Raw genomic sequence first — 14901 nt, forward strand, 5'->3', positions numbered from 1 at the left:
TTTCCAAGAGGCACGTGTTAATTTACCAAGCACCTGAATGGCAAGGACGACGAGTCTGGGGCAAGAATCAGTGAAATACGTCAAGGGAAAGCTTGGGGGGGGGGGGGTGATTTTTTTTTTTTTTTAATTTATTTTAAGATCTCTTTCCCGCCTCTCTCCAAAGGGGAAGCCACCACCGCGGTTTAGGCTTAGACTTTATCTCTGAGACAATAGCGCCCCTCGCCGCCTCGGGCGCAGCTCAGACCTCTCGCCCTGCCCTGCCCTGCCCTGCCCTGCCCGCGCCCTCGTCCCCCCGCCCGGCCAGCTCATCTGCCCCGCGAGTCACCTGCCCCGCGGACGTCCCTGCCTCACTGCGCCTGTGTCCCACTGACGCCGCCACTCCACTAGCTCATCTGCCCGCAAGTCCCCCAGCCGCGCCAATCCCTCTGCCCATCAGTCCTCGGCCCCGCCGGACCCTCTGCCCCACGGGTCTCCCCGCCCCACGAGCGCCCCAGCTGGGCTGCAGCGGTGGTCGTGAAGAGCCCGCAGTCAGTCCAGCCTGCGCCTTCCCCGGCCCTCGGGCCAGAGCCGGCATGAGGCCGCGAGCCCCTGGACGCCTCCCAGCGCCCCGCGCCCACGGTGCCCTACACCCCCGGGCTCTCGGGCGGGCCAGCCCACGTCTCGCCTCCTCGCTGGCCCGGAGCCCCTCAGGCTTGTTTGCTTGTCCTCATCCCCGGGCCAACCCCGCTCCCTCCCGGCTGCTTCAACAGCCGTTTGCTTCCTGCGGTGTGTTTCTTTTTTTCCCCTCCTAGGCTCCATCAAAGGTGGCTCTGTTATTGAAATATGAAGCCATTTCCTCTCCAAAACCCTTGGTTACTCAAGGCGGGAATCAATGGACCTATATACTCTCCCAGGAGTTATAAATAAACGTCTGTTTGTTCAGGAGGCGTTTTCCCGCGTGTCCCAGCATCTTCCCCAGTGGTTATTTTAGGGGTGTGTGTGTGTTGCGCGCGCGCGCGCGCGCTCACCCTGTGCCCATCTGGTTCTAATCCTGGGTATGGATCCATAAGCCAACCCCACCCATCTCGTCTGCCCCTCGCATTCCTCACTCTATAAATAAATCCAGGTTCTTTGAGCTCTGTCATCCAAGGATACAATAGCAGTTGTTTGTTAAGGGAGAGTCAAACCCAGATTGATAACTGAGTCCAGTTAACAAGAAAATACAGTTCTTGCAATTTGGGTGGAAGGGTACCTCCAGTTTATGGAATTTTGTCTCCTGTTGTCATGATTGCCTCTCTACCTATTCACCCTAGGTCTGCTTTGGGGAGAGGGAGGTGGAAAAGCCAGGACCTTTTCTACCTTTGGATTTTTCTTTTAACCAAGGCAAACACACACACACACACACACACACACACACACACACACACGCTAGCGCGCGAAAATGCACTGTCCTGGAGTTTCTGTCTCACACTGCTGCCCCATAGACCATCCTCCAGACCCCTTACCCCAGCCCCTCTGTACAGACCTAGGAGTGGTGAGAGTTCAGGAGGTGTGGTGTGGGTGGGGGTTGCGGCTGTAGCTGCTGCTTTCCCTGAACCCCTGAGCGGGATACTCAGGGATCTGAGCAGAGTGGAAAGTCATCTAAGAAGCTGCTGTTTCACAAGATCTGGGCACAGAGCTGCCCCTCCCTTCCTCCCTGAAGTTTGCATGAAGTGCACGTTAGGCTGTAATTAGGGGATCTGGGAGGAGAACTTTCCTGGTGACGCTTTGCTTTTCTTCTGCTCTTGGTGAGAAAGTGCCTCCTTCTTCCCAGGACCAGGACCTCTGCCATCCAGCGCCACAAAGACACATTCTGCGCACACACACACACACACACACACACACACACTTGCCCAGAGACAAACTTAAGGTGAGGAGAAAGAGCTCTAGCTTCACTTGATCTCCAGGCTCCAACCTCAGCAGGACTTGAGAGCATCTGAACTTCTGGATTTCAGGACAAGGTAAAACTTCCATAAATTTTTCACTCTTCCTCTCAAACCTTGTGCCTTTAAGATTTCAGAGAGCAATACATATTATGATGTATATATACATTAAAATAAGTTTTCTTATTTTCTTTAATTTTCTTTTGGGTTTAACATGACATCTCCACTTTTTTTTTTTTTTTTTTTTGAAGAGTCATATTGTCAGACAAAATGCTGAAGTGCAATAAAAAAAGTTCAGTCTACTTTGGGGTAAGGATTAAATCTAGTATCCTGGGTTTTGCTAGTGCTACTATAAATCTGGTAGGCATGTGGTTTCCAACTCTTGGCTTTTCCATCTGTGTTTCAACAAGCATTTTTATTGCACCTGAAATTATAAAAAAAAAAAAAAAAAGATAGTATAGATTGAAGGAAATGCTAAGGAATGGGAATGACCATTCCAGACTTATGAGTTTTATTTTAGGAAATATATAAGTTTGTGTGGAAAAGAAAGATACGGCAATCATGTAGGTAATACCTGTTAGATTGATAATCTTTGAGGTGTTACCAGTTTTGTTCCCAGCTTCTCTGATTAATTGTGAAATTAAGATTATAGAATTATGTGTGTCATACATAGAATGATGTTGCTAGATAATTTTAAGGCACTGAAAAATATTTTAAAGTCATAGTTATTAAGATTACTTATAAAAGTTGGTTAAACGATTTATGTATTGAGACTGTTCACCACCCTAAGCAAATCTGAACACTTTGGGGCTTAAATGAAGTTGTTTTCTTCCATTGAATTTGACTGTTGTGTTCAAAATGAGATGGTTTATTACTTTGAAAATAAGTTATTTTATTTTCATTTATCACTGGAAAAATACACAAAGTGGCTAGTACATTTGGGAATTTTTGGGGTGGAAAGTGTTCCTGTACATGTTCCAGTGTGATGTCATAAAATCAAACATACTGGCTGGCTTCTTGGAAGCTAACGGTTCTTAAGAAATAAAGCCTGTGAATTAATTTCTAAGTGAAATGTAATATTTATTCATTACAAATGTAGTTTCTGGTAATCATTCTATTTGATTATTTCAGTGTACTAAATTTTGCAGTAATTTTATACATACTCCAGTGACTTCAATATTTTAATGGAATCATAAAATGGGAATATTGTTATACCACAAATAAATCACACAAGTTCTTTTTGGATAACTTTTACTGTGATAGTTCTTAATTCTTACATTAGTTTTTATCCTCATTTGCATTTATTTCTACTAATAAAAAAGTTTTCAATTCCATTCAGTAAAATAGAATGTATGCCAGAGGTCTATTGAACATTTATTAGTCTTTAGTCATTTGGGGGCTATCTGTTCTTAATAATTTAATTGTTTAAGCTAAGAGCTGACGTTACATTTTTGGTAACCTCTTCACAAAATTGGAAACAGCTTAGAAATGGGAAAAAATAGATAAGTAGGAGTAATTTTCTTTAAGCTTAATTAAATGAGCAAGAGAAAACCAACAAACTTAAAAGATCACTGGCCCCCTGGGAGAACATGCCCAGAAGCCAGTATTCCAAACAGAAGTGTCCAGTGGGCCTGGGCTTTCCATGAGAAAAGAAGAAAGAGGAGCGCATCATGTTCTTATAAAGTGAGCCATTTATTTATTGTCAGCAGGCCCTGTCTTTCAGAGGAATGACGGACACTGTAATTTAGAAGTACTGAAGAGACTTTCACAGAGAAGAATCAATTCATTATATCCCTAGTAGTTTCACTTCCTCTTCCTTCCTTTGGGAGCAAGTAACACATCCAGGATAAATACATTTGGCGGAATATGCAGAAAGATACTTTATGTGTAGATGGTTTACGGAACAGTCCTGCCTTTTAACATCTTGGTTGTGGAATGCTGGTATTTTCTGAAGAGTTGAAGAAGTCTTTGAATCTTAAGGTAACACTGTACTTTGTTTCAGGAAAAATGAACGCGAATCATTTTCAGAAAATAACTCTCATTTCCAGAAAATGCTAGTGCCAGCTTTCTTTTCATCTCCTTTTGCGTGTTTCCCATGCATGTTTTATTTTCCAGATTACATTTTTAAGGGAATGGTATTCCACCAATTAAAATTCCAACAAAATGCAAAGCAAATTTGAAAATAACTTTTACATCAGAGTCTTCTGTTGCCTTTAGTTGATTTTCCAACATCCTGGATTCATTATTAGTAACCATGGTACTTGGTTTGTGCTATTTAAATGTACTTAGTTTGTTATTTAAAGGTAACAAAATATTGTTGGAGGAAAATGGAGAGGGATGGAACCCTGAATATGCTTAGGATTTTAATCAATAGTGTTTAAGGAGAATTAGAGGAAACAGCTGGTTAAGCAAATATTAGGTGTAGAGTGGCCGTGATAGCATAAATTAATAATGCAGCTCTTTATTTACACCATGAAAGGTAGACTCTGTGATGGTGTGTGTGAAGTACGGTCCCTGTGTGCCACCTAGTGGATGAGTCAAAGAAGGTTTTTTTCCACCAGCCTCTCTCCCTAAAAAAAATCTGAGACTTCCATTGGGTTGACACTGAACACTAACTGTATGCCAGATGTTGGGGTAGGAGCTCAGAGTAGAAAATACGGTAAGTGACTTTCATATAATTTAAAAATCAAGGCACCACTTAACAGTTGATTAAATTCCCAGTGGTTGCATTTAAAATCAGCTTAATCTTTACTGGGTAATTTACCATCAACTTTCTGCCTCCATGAGGATATAGTTTAATAACTGTAACTCACTTCCAACACAGGATGTGTTGTGTAGAAGGATGTCATGACCTACCTAGCTCAAGAAAGGACTGGAGAGTTGGAATCTTGAATCACTCTTTCTCAAATGAAAATATATTTCTGTCTGGAATCACTGTTTCTCACATGGAAATATATTTCTGTAAAGTTCAGTGTTACTGAGTTTGAATGGGTAAATAAATACTAGATTAAAAGACTAGCACACATATACTAGCATATATTATTACATATTCTCTAGACATTTTTTTCATTAAATGTAAAAGGATAGTAGTAAAATTTGTTTGGGGGTCCTGGAGGAATATTTTACAGAATATTGCCCTCAAACACTAATAATTCATGTAGAACAACGTCTTCAATACCTGTTGCTTATATGCAGTTTTGAAGTAGGAACATTGTTTTCAGTAAATTGACATGATAGAAAAAATCCTAAAAAAAGAACTATTGCAAGGAAAGCCAGTGTTTGAAAGGAGCATCAGGAAGGTATAGATTAATCCATCAGAATACTGCATTGAGAATTTGGAAAACCTTTTCTCCAGGAGATACATGAATTATTATTCCAATTGGCTTTTTGCAAGATCTATGACTTAATGGCAACAGTGTTCAGCACACTGACATTAATCAAGACAAGTTCTGAAATTCACATTAGAAGGTAAAATGCCTCAGTAAGAAAAAAATGATTAATTTGTTACTTGCTGAGCTCTAGAGGTGTCATCCACAAATCGAGTTAGGGCATGCTGGTGTGGAATGGAAGTTCCCTATTTAGGGAACTTTGGTTTTGTGTATGGCCGTGAGACCTACACGGTGAAAGAAGGACAGCCTCTCATTAAGTCCTTTTTCATTAATTCCACAAAATTATAGCCTGAGTTGATCAGAAGTGGTGGCTGAAAACACTATCAATCATGTAAAATAAGGCATATTATCTTAATTCTTATTTCCAATAAGCTGTTATCCACCAGAAACAAACCATTCTGTTAACAATTTCCTCTGACCATCCTCGTGATTTAGAATGAATCCCATACTTGTAGTTTAAGCACCTAAAAGTCAGAGGCCATGAAAGAAGAAATTCAGACATGGATTACAAAATTGTCATTAATGATTTCAGATGACTTAAGGATACTAGAGTTTATGAGAAAGACCCAGTCAAGCTCTCTGAAATGCTCTGTTGCTACTGCGTTCTCAGCTATATCATAAGTAGTAGGTCCACAGAATGGCTTCTCCTGGTGATGGAGATGAGAAGACTCCTGGGATTGAAGACTTCCTAGCCATGTTCAGATAAAGCCAGGATTTGTTTAAAATATCAAATGGTGCTGGACTATTTTGAGCTTCTATTCATTGTTTTATAATCTAACGGGGGGGAAGGGGGTGGGAGAGTGACACCTGATATAGGGGTGGCAGGGGTTGCTAGAAGGCCAGGAGGCCATTTGCAAAACAAGGCAAGACAAAAACACACAAAACAAACTCACAAAATAAAAGTAACAGAAAACTGACTACAGTTCAGGGGTTGATTCTCAGTCTTGGAAGCCATAGAAATTTCCCTACAGGGAACACAAATCACTTGATTTGTTACTAAATTCCGATTACTATACTCCAGTTACATTTACTGTATTGAATAAAATCCAATTAAGTTAAATAAAATTCAAATTATTTTTATGGTGAATCTGGATTTTCCTAAACTTTTAAAGTTTCATGGATATCTTGGATCAGTCTCCACCTACACTGTCTGATTTTTTCTTATTTTGACTCTATTTTGAATTGGGGATCACTTCATTTGATCATTCTTGCATTCATTTTGTTCATTCAATGAAAAGTTATCAAATACTTGCTATTTGCCAGGTACTATGCTAGCACTATGTGCTGGGACCCTTCCATGAAAACTCATTCTAAAAAAATCAGAAAGTCAAAATTAATGATAATGAATCTAAAATGCACAGGATCCTAAGGTATACTGAGAAACAGAAACAACTAAAAAATTCTAGCCTCGTAGTTTTTATATTAAGAGAATTTGGGGCATACGTCTTCAAAATCATTTTCCTTATTTGCTATCTAGCTGAGTGGATAAGAGCTTTGTTTTATTCGGTTGTGTGGGCACAGATGGGCCTGGGAGGGCAGCTCTGACACTCCAGAACTCCAGGAGGGCTAGGGTTCCAATAATCCATCTGCTTGGATGGACAGGAAAAGCAAAAATTCATTTGCACACAGTTGCTGTCTGCCAGTTTGCGGCTAAATTCAGATTGAGCACAGGATGATGTAGTGCTTACCATTTGCACCAGGCACCATACTAGGGGTTGCACAGTAATTGGCTCAAGGAGTTCACAAGCTAGTGGAGAAGACAGATGGACGCACATCATGAATCACTAGTAAAATTTGCCACGTAGGTGAAGTTTGGCTTCATAATCTCCTGGGTCTCTTTTCTTTGCCTTTATCCAAACTTTCCACCTCGCCTCTACCTCATAAAGTGAGACTCCTGCTCTCTACCCCCACTCCGGAAGATCTGATACTTCTCTGGTTTATTGATTTCTTGACTGACTGATTACACTTCAGTGTGAATGAGTTTCACTCATGCATTTACATTTCAAGCCTTTTATGTCCCTAAAGCAAATGTTTTGTTTTCTGTAAAAAGAATTTCAAACATTTGGGGGCCTTCCTATCCTTACACCAAAGGGTGTAATTAAGCTGATTTAGTCCTCCATGGTCTTCAATCTCTCAGTTACCCCATTCCGTGTGTGAGGCTAGAGGGACTCCCTCAAGGCCCATTTCTAGAAACTTGAAGGATGTTGGATCGTGTTAATGATTGGCTCCTTTCAGCTGAGCCGGATCAACCTGTCCTTTCATCCTCTTCCCAGAGCTTTGCCCAGACCAAGTTTCCCCTCTCCTACCTGGAGGGGCTTCCAAAGCCCATCCCTTTACTTTCCAAAAACCTGCCCTCACGTCCTCTGCAGCACTTGGGTCGCTGCCCCTGGACAAAGAGGGCACCTAGAGCTTCTTACGTTCTACTCTTTGAGCCCTTAGGTCACCCTGAATGTCCAGGTATAGAGGGAAAGAGCAACAGGAATCCACATATTTGGTCCGAGGACTCCTCTAAGTGAAGGGGCTGAGGGAAGAAGATGAAATATGTGTAGGGCAAGCATAGGAATGAGCCCTCGTGTTGAAAAGATGGGTCAAAGTCAGTATCTTTTAAATTATTCTCAGGTACCTAACTATGATTAGCTACAGAGAAATTTTGACATTGATGCTGATTCTAGATTCTGGAAAACTAACTACAGGAAAAAAATTGAACATCTGCTTTGGCTTTATATAAGAAACACTAATCAGAGTCATTTGTGCAAATTCTTTCCCGTTTTATGTTTAATTAACATACAGTATAACAATAGTCATATTTTATTGGTTTTTTCAGATTTATGTTCTCATTGATTACATTCCTTGGATTATGCCACCATAGTTTGCTAGTCCTGTAAGATACTATCTGTTCTTATATAAAGATATGCTCACCACTTTTTAAATTGCCTGGTCAGATAACCCAGATTTAGAAAGTCCCGTTTCCTTCCCTTTCTTCCCGGCAGCCTAGAGGAAAAGGAACATTTATCTGCATTATTCACCTAGCTAGAAGATATAGATGCTCACATTCAGCAGGTGCCCTATAAATGCTTACTGTTGTTGTCAATGCACAGTACAGTGCAGAACATGGGGCTTTCTTCATCTCCTGGCCTTTTATCCCAAGTGCCTATGTTCCAGATGTCTGAACACTTCCCAACCTCAGGCCATTCCCTGACTCAGTCTTTGTTTCCTTTTTAGTCTTCTTCCCACTTTCAGTGTTGTTAAGTGCATAAAATCTTCTCAGATTTAAATAATAATAATCGGTATAAAATGAATAATGTAAGTAGAAATAATTGATAATTTCAAAAAATCTCTAAATTTAAGAAAAGCAAGACTAAAGCCTGGAAATGAGTTTAGAGAGGCTTTGGAGCAGTGTAGGCATGATCTAAAAAGGATGCATTTATTGGATGAAAGAAAGAAGTCAAGGATAGTGTGACTTTTTCAAGGGCAGACAACAGCATGAAGAGAAATACAATAGACTGAGAATAAAGGAAGAATAAAGGTTTCTTGAAGAATATTGTGAATCTAATTTAGGAAAGACTGACAGGACAGTGGAGAACCCATGTGAGTTGAATGTATATATTTTAAGCACAGGAGAGAACTCATGGCTGAAAATAGATTTGGAAGTCTTTAGTATTAAAATGGTAGTTGAAAATCATACAGAAGTGGGAAAGACATCATCCCAGGGAAGAACAAAGGGGAAAACAGCTGACCATGAACTGAAACCCAGGAAAAAGTTGGTTAGAATGAGTTTTGCCATTGTGTGTGATTTTAACTCTCACTTTATCAATTATAAATGTCCACTGAGTTGGATAACATCAGTGTGTTATTAATCCTTATGTCTCAGAGTCTTAGTCAGTCCTCTGAGTATAGAAGGTGCCAGACATGTTTGTTAAATTAAATGAAATTAAAATGGTATTTCCGAGCCTTGATACTCTAATGACAGATTTTCATAATGATAACTCTGAACATGGGTAAGACCCCAAAATGTCTGAATTGTAGTTATTTATTCAATTTTGTCTGATACTGAGCTAGCTTTAAATATATGTTGTTGCATTTTGTTGTTTAAAGATCAGTAATCAGTGTGTGGTGTAGATGGTAATTCACCAGAGTACTTGATTAACCTTAGCCCATGTTGTTTAGCTTAACATACAAATGAGTTCGCCACAGAATGCAGCCTAGTTCAGGTCCATTTATAATTCTTTTCCTAGTTCCTTGATCTTGAAGACCTCTAAATCTTAGATCAGATTTGGAGCCCAGAATCCTGGATTTCTCTGGTTTTTCCAGCAATTTGCTTCCCCCCCCCCCCCCCCAGTTCTTCTCCCTCCCATTGTCCTCCACACTAGGGCTGCCGTATAAAAACTAAAGGATAACTGAATAATGTTTAGTACAAGTATGTCTCAAAGATCTCATGGTACATACTTATGCTAATGAGATTATTTGTTGTTTATCTGAAGTTCAAATTTATCTGGGTGTCCTGTATTTTTCATTGACTAAATTGGATAACCCTACCCTACACTTGAAGTTCTTACTACTAGAATATGGCAAACAAGAGTTTCTCCATGAGAATTCTGAACACCTTCCTTCTAAAAGTCACCAAATGAAGTTACTGAATTTATTTTCACTAGTTAAATGTATTAAAAAGATCATCGAAATAAAATTGTCTAACTACAATATACCAATTGATGCAAATTTATAAAACATTTATAACTATGGTGTTTTGTATATATAGCCTATACACCAACAGTTATAAAAATGACATAATGTATATTAGTAATCATGTGTTTTGGTCTATGTAGAATGTCATAAAATAATGTACATGTTAAAAACAAACTTTTTAATTTTCACTTTTGCAAGTCAGCAATAATGCTAAAACAAGCAATTATTTTTAAATGAAAAAGCATACGTTCATACAAGCATGTACAATGGGTACAAACTCCCAAATATTCTAACTGCAGAAATAGCTGAAAGGGATCTTTTCTCTTCTTAACTATGTCATTTTGTAGTTGTGCTGCCACCTTGTGATGTTTTGAGGTATGATTCAACTTAACTCAGTCCATTTACCATTTGGTCAATGTTAAAATTATTCCTCAGGTGATTAATGTTTTTCATTTTACCAAAAAATGTCATTTATTTTTATACTTCGAAAGGGCTCTCAAATTTTTAATGCAAATATTTTCTAGAAGTTTATTGTCTGCAAATTAGTATATCATTCTTAAGATAATAAATTAGAAGTCATTTAGTACTGTTTTATGTTTTATGATAGAATTTTGGTTGTATGTGCATGTAAAGTTTACTTGACCTTTCACCCTGAATTTCCTTTAAACTAGTTGAACTCAACATGTCCATACTTGAACTCATTATCTTCCTTCTACCAAGCCTGGTCCATTCCAATTCTACATAGATACCAAGGCCATATAATTTATTAGCCAACCGGGAACACTTTGAAGGTGAAATTAGTAAGGTGACTTATTAATTATTCCAGCAAAGTAATATAAATCAAGACTGCCTCAAGCAAACTGGTTTTCTTATACATAAGTCAAAAATTGTCATCATCCCAGTCATCCTAACAAGAATGTTTGGACTTTTGGACGACCGGTCCATCAAACTGACCTGAAACTTCCATCCCAGACTTCCTGTCTTTCTTCTACCTGCTTGCTCCCTCAGCCTTTGCTTTCTCTTCTGTTGTCCATCAGCTTGCCAACATTCTCACTGTCTTTGACCTGTTGTCTACAGAGGGACCCACCAGCCAGAAATGCTTTCTCAGGAAAATCTAACAGCTCACCTCTTCTATACTTGCTCCAAATTGCTGGGAACTGCTAGGAAACCCTCCTAACACCTTGCATAATGGGTCATCATATCTGGACCACAGATCATCATATCTGACCTCAGATGGATCTTTAATGCTGTGTGGCAGTTCTATCAGATTTCTTAAAAGTTTTCTGTTTCTTGAACGCCCTGTAGCAGATATCTAAGCCTCCCTAATTCATATTAAAAATAGAAGCCATCTGGAAAGAATTTTGTCACTGTTCTGCCACCAAAACTTGTTTCTGACTACCAGCACCTCCATAGATTCTCTTTTCCTTTCTATTAGGGAAAGAAGAAAAAAAAAAAAAAAAAGCTATGCTTTACCTCTAAGAGTCTAAGGCAGACATTGCACCCTGAGCTCAAGATCCCATATCCTCTTCTCAGAAACAGTCCCGATTAATTAAGGTTTTTCTCTCTGGTATCTTCAACCTCTCCACTCTGGTTATTTCTTCCTATTTATTGGCATTTAACCATGGTCATAACTTTTTGTCTTAAAAATATATAACTCTCCATAATCTCACATACATTCTATCTACCAATCTCTCTCCTTCCCATCAGAGCCAAGCTTCATGAATTAATTACATGTGGTCACTCTCTACCCTTTCACCGCATCCACTTTTCAACTCACAACAATGTGCTTTTTCCCCTCAACTACTCCAGTGGAACGCTCCTCATCAGAGTCACAAATGATTTCTTTTGATACATTTTCTTTCTCTGAAATTTGAACCGCTCCCAGTTTTATCTGGTGTAGTAAATTATACTGTTTTCTCTCCATTCTATTTCCAAAAACAGAGTCACCATGTTGATTCTATCCCATAAATATCTCCTTTTCTATCTCAATTAGCATAAACCCTACCTTCCATGACCATCCCCTCTTGTCTAAATTCCTGCAATCCTTACCCATTGGTGTCTGCCTCTTCAGTCTTGTTACTTTCTAATGCACTCTCCCACACAGAAGCTAGTGTTTCTCAAGTGTGAATCTGAAAAAAGTTGCCCACTTAACCCCTTCAACACCTTTCTATTACTGTGAACATTAAGTTCAAAGTATTTAATATCATTTGCAAGGTTCTCAGGGACCAGTGCTAGCTTACCTTTCTAGCTTCACCTCTTCTCATCTACAGTTACGCATAATACCAGATGGTAGGCCCAAAGGACCAAAACAAACAAGCAAAGGGGCACCTGGGTGGCTCAGTGGGTTGAACGTAGGACTTTGGCTCAGGTCGTGATCTCGTGGTCTGTGGGTTCTACCCCGCATTGGGGTCTGTGCTGACAGCTCAGAGCCTGGAGCCTGCCCTGCTTCAGATTCTGTGTGTGTGTGTGTGTGTGTGTGTGTCTGCCCCTGCTCCACTCACACTGTTGCTGTCTCCTTCTCTCTCTCTCTCTCTCTCTCTCTCTCTCTCTCCCTCTCTCTCTCTCAAAAATAAAAACATTAGGGGCACCTGGGTGGCGCAGTCGGTTAAGCGTCCGACTTCAGCCAGGTCACAATCTCTCAGTCCGTGAGTTCGAGCCCCGCATCAGGCTCTGGGCTGATGGCTCAGAGCCTGGAGCCTGTTTCCGATTCTGTGTCTCCCTCTCTCTCTGCCCCTCCCCCGTTCATGCTCTGTCTCTCTCTGTCCCAAAAATAAATAAACGTTGAAAAAAAAATTAAAAAAAAAAATAATAAAATAAAATAAAAACATTAAAAAAAGAAACAATCCAAAAAATCCAAGTAATAAAACAGAAAATAGAAACAGATCAATAAGAGATCTAAATATTAGAATTATCAGATACAGATTTTATGTGAGTAATATGTTTAAGAAATTAGACTCTGAGAGAATTTTGCCAAAGAACTGGAAACTACAACAACAAAAAAAGAGCATTCAAATGGAAATTCTAAAACTGGGAAAACAATTAATAATCAAATACTAATAACTAAAATTAAAAAGTCAATCCAGGAGTTTCTGAAAAGTTGAGACGCATTGAAGAGATAATTAGTAAATGGAAAATAGGTCCGAAAAGCAACAATGACAATAAGAAGCAGACTGAAACCTAAGAGAAGAAGGGGAAAAAGTACTGGGGCTTGGGAAGCTAGGTGTGTGGGGAAAGGAGACTAAAACATCTACGGGCATTGTGGACATTGCCATCCATCCCAGAAGGAGAAACAGCAAATGGGGCAGAAACAATGTTTTAGAAATAAATGCTTGTGAGGCGCCTGGGTGGCTCAGTCTATTAAGCTCAGGTCATGATCTCTCAGTTGGTGGGTTTGAGCCCCACATTGGGCTCTGTGCTGACAGCTCAGAGTCTGGAGTCTGCTTCGGATTCTGTGTCTCCCTCTTTCTCTGCCCCTCCCTCCCTCACACTCTGTCTCTCTCTCTCTCTTAAAAATAAAAAAGTAAACATTTGAAAAAATAGCTTGTGACTGTCCATGTCACAAATTCAAGAAATACTACAAAGCCACAACAGAATAAATACAAAAAACAAAACAAAACAAAAACAAAAAACCAACAACCCACACCCAGGCACAGGACATAAAAAACTGCTGACCACAACAAAGACTGTTAATATGTTCTGGCAATAAAAGGCTTCAGGTAGACTAACAAGTAGCAAAATTAGCCAGCTGGAAATTTTGCCTTTTTTTTTTTTTTCCACATTAGAAAATGCCCAAAGTCAGCAGGTTGGCTTGACTGGGTGGCTCTTATCTGCTGAGCCTACTTTCTCTGAGAGAGCAAAGTCTTTGAGCCCAGAGGGCTTGAAGGGTATCAGAGAGATACCAGTTCCCTGAAGGAGCTAAACTGAGATACTGAGACTTAGTGGTGACTCAGTTCCTGCAGTCTGTTTTCAGATGTCGTCCAGTCGTATTGCTGTTTAGGAAAAATTATGGACACGTTTGGGAGGTTCATATCCAACTGTAATATGATCTAATGTTATTTATGTATTTATTTTGGTTATCTGGGATACTTTGTTGTCAAAAAAGTGGAAAGTGCAAACATCAGACACTCAGAAAAACATTCTAAAGAGAACAATTAAAAGATGGAACTCAATAAATAGAGTATGGCTAAAAATAAACTGCCACATGAATTTTACAGTTATTTGACGCAAAATTGGGACCCGATGGATCTTGTGAGCAGATCAGACTAGGTCTATGATTTAAAACATTATTTACTTTTTTTTTTCCTTCCGAGGGAAGAAGCTTCCTAACTTTGTAACTTTACCACTCTCCAATGTTATCTTACATTACAAAGAGGAAATCATTCTTACATTACAAAGAGGAAATCAATAGAATGATCGTAAAGTTTATGATTTATATAGGATAGTTTACAATATTGTAACTATTTGTTTAAGGCACCAAGAGGCAGATCTTGGTAGCTAAAGTAAATGCAAATTTTTCACAAAGATGATGACAATGACAGTCTCCAGACTTCATTCTCCAGATCTTCTCTTCCCAAACATTCATGCAGTTCTTTCACCCTTTGCTCCTTCGCTTCTCTCAGGCAGGAATCGCTTACCCTTGATCCCTCCCTCCTGAACTATGGCTCCCAATAGGATCATTAATAGAACACTTCCTCAGGCAACCTTACATTGTACCGCCTGCCCGCTGAAATTAGTGACTTTTGTCTCAGTTCCCTCTTAGTATTTTATTTGCATCACCATTACTCTACGTAGCACAGTTTTCTATGTATTTATGCTGTAATTAATTATTGACATGTCTTTCACTCATTTATAGCCTCCTTGTTAATGGACTGTTTTATCCACCTGATATTCTTAAGACTTTTGACCTGAAAGGTTAGATCAGATTCAAA

The 14901-nt window shown here is 39.5% G+C and overlaps 1 protein-coding gene across 2 annotated transcripts in view; it reads left to right on the top strand.

The window, feature by feature from the left end:
* Positions 1-1594: 1594 nt before the first annotated feature.
* The window catches only part of HAPLN1 (hyaluronan and proteoglycan link protein 1), a 71409-nt gene continuing 58102 nt past the window's right edge, over positions 1595-14901 (top strand). Inside the window, exon 1 of one of the 2 annotated variants that reach the window (XM_086697351.1) lies at positions 1595-1979. The gene's annotated coding sequence lies outside the window, so the exon portion shown is untranslated. The remainder of the gene's footprint in view (positions 1980-14901) is intronic. The other variant, XM_025924497.2, reaches the window with a different exon arrangement.

This window comes from Puma concolor, chromosome A1 (genome assembly GCF_028749965.1).
Source record: "Puma concolor isolate L17-30 chromosome A1, mPumCon1.1.hap2, whole genome shotgun sequence".
Taxonomy (NCBI): Eukaryota; Metazoa; Chordata; class Mammalia; order Carnivora; family Felidae; genus Puma; species Puma concolor.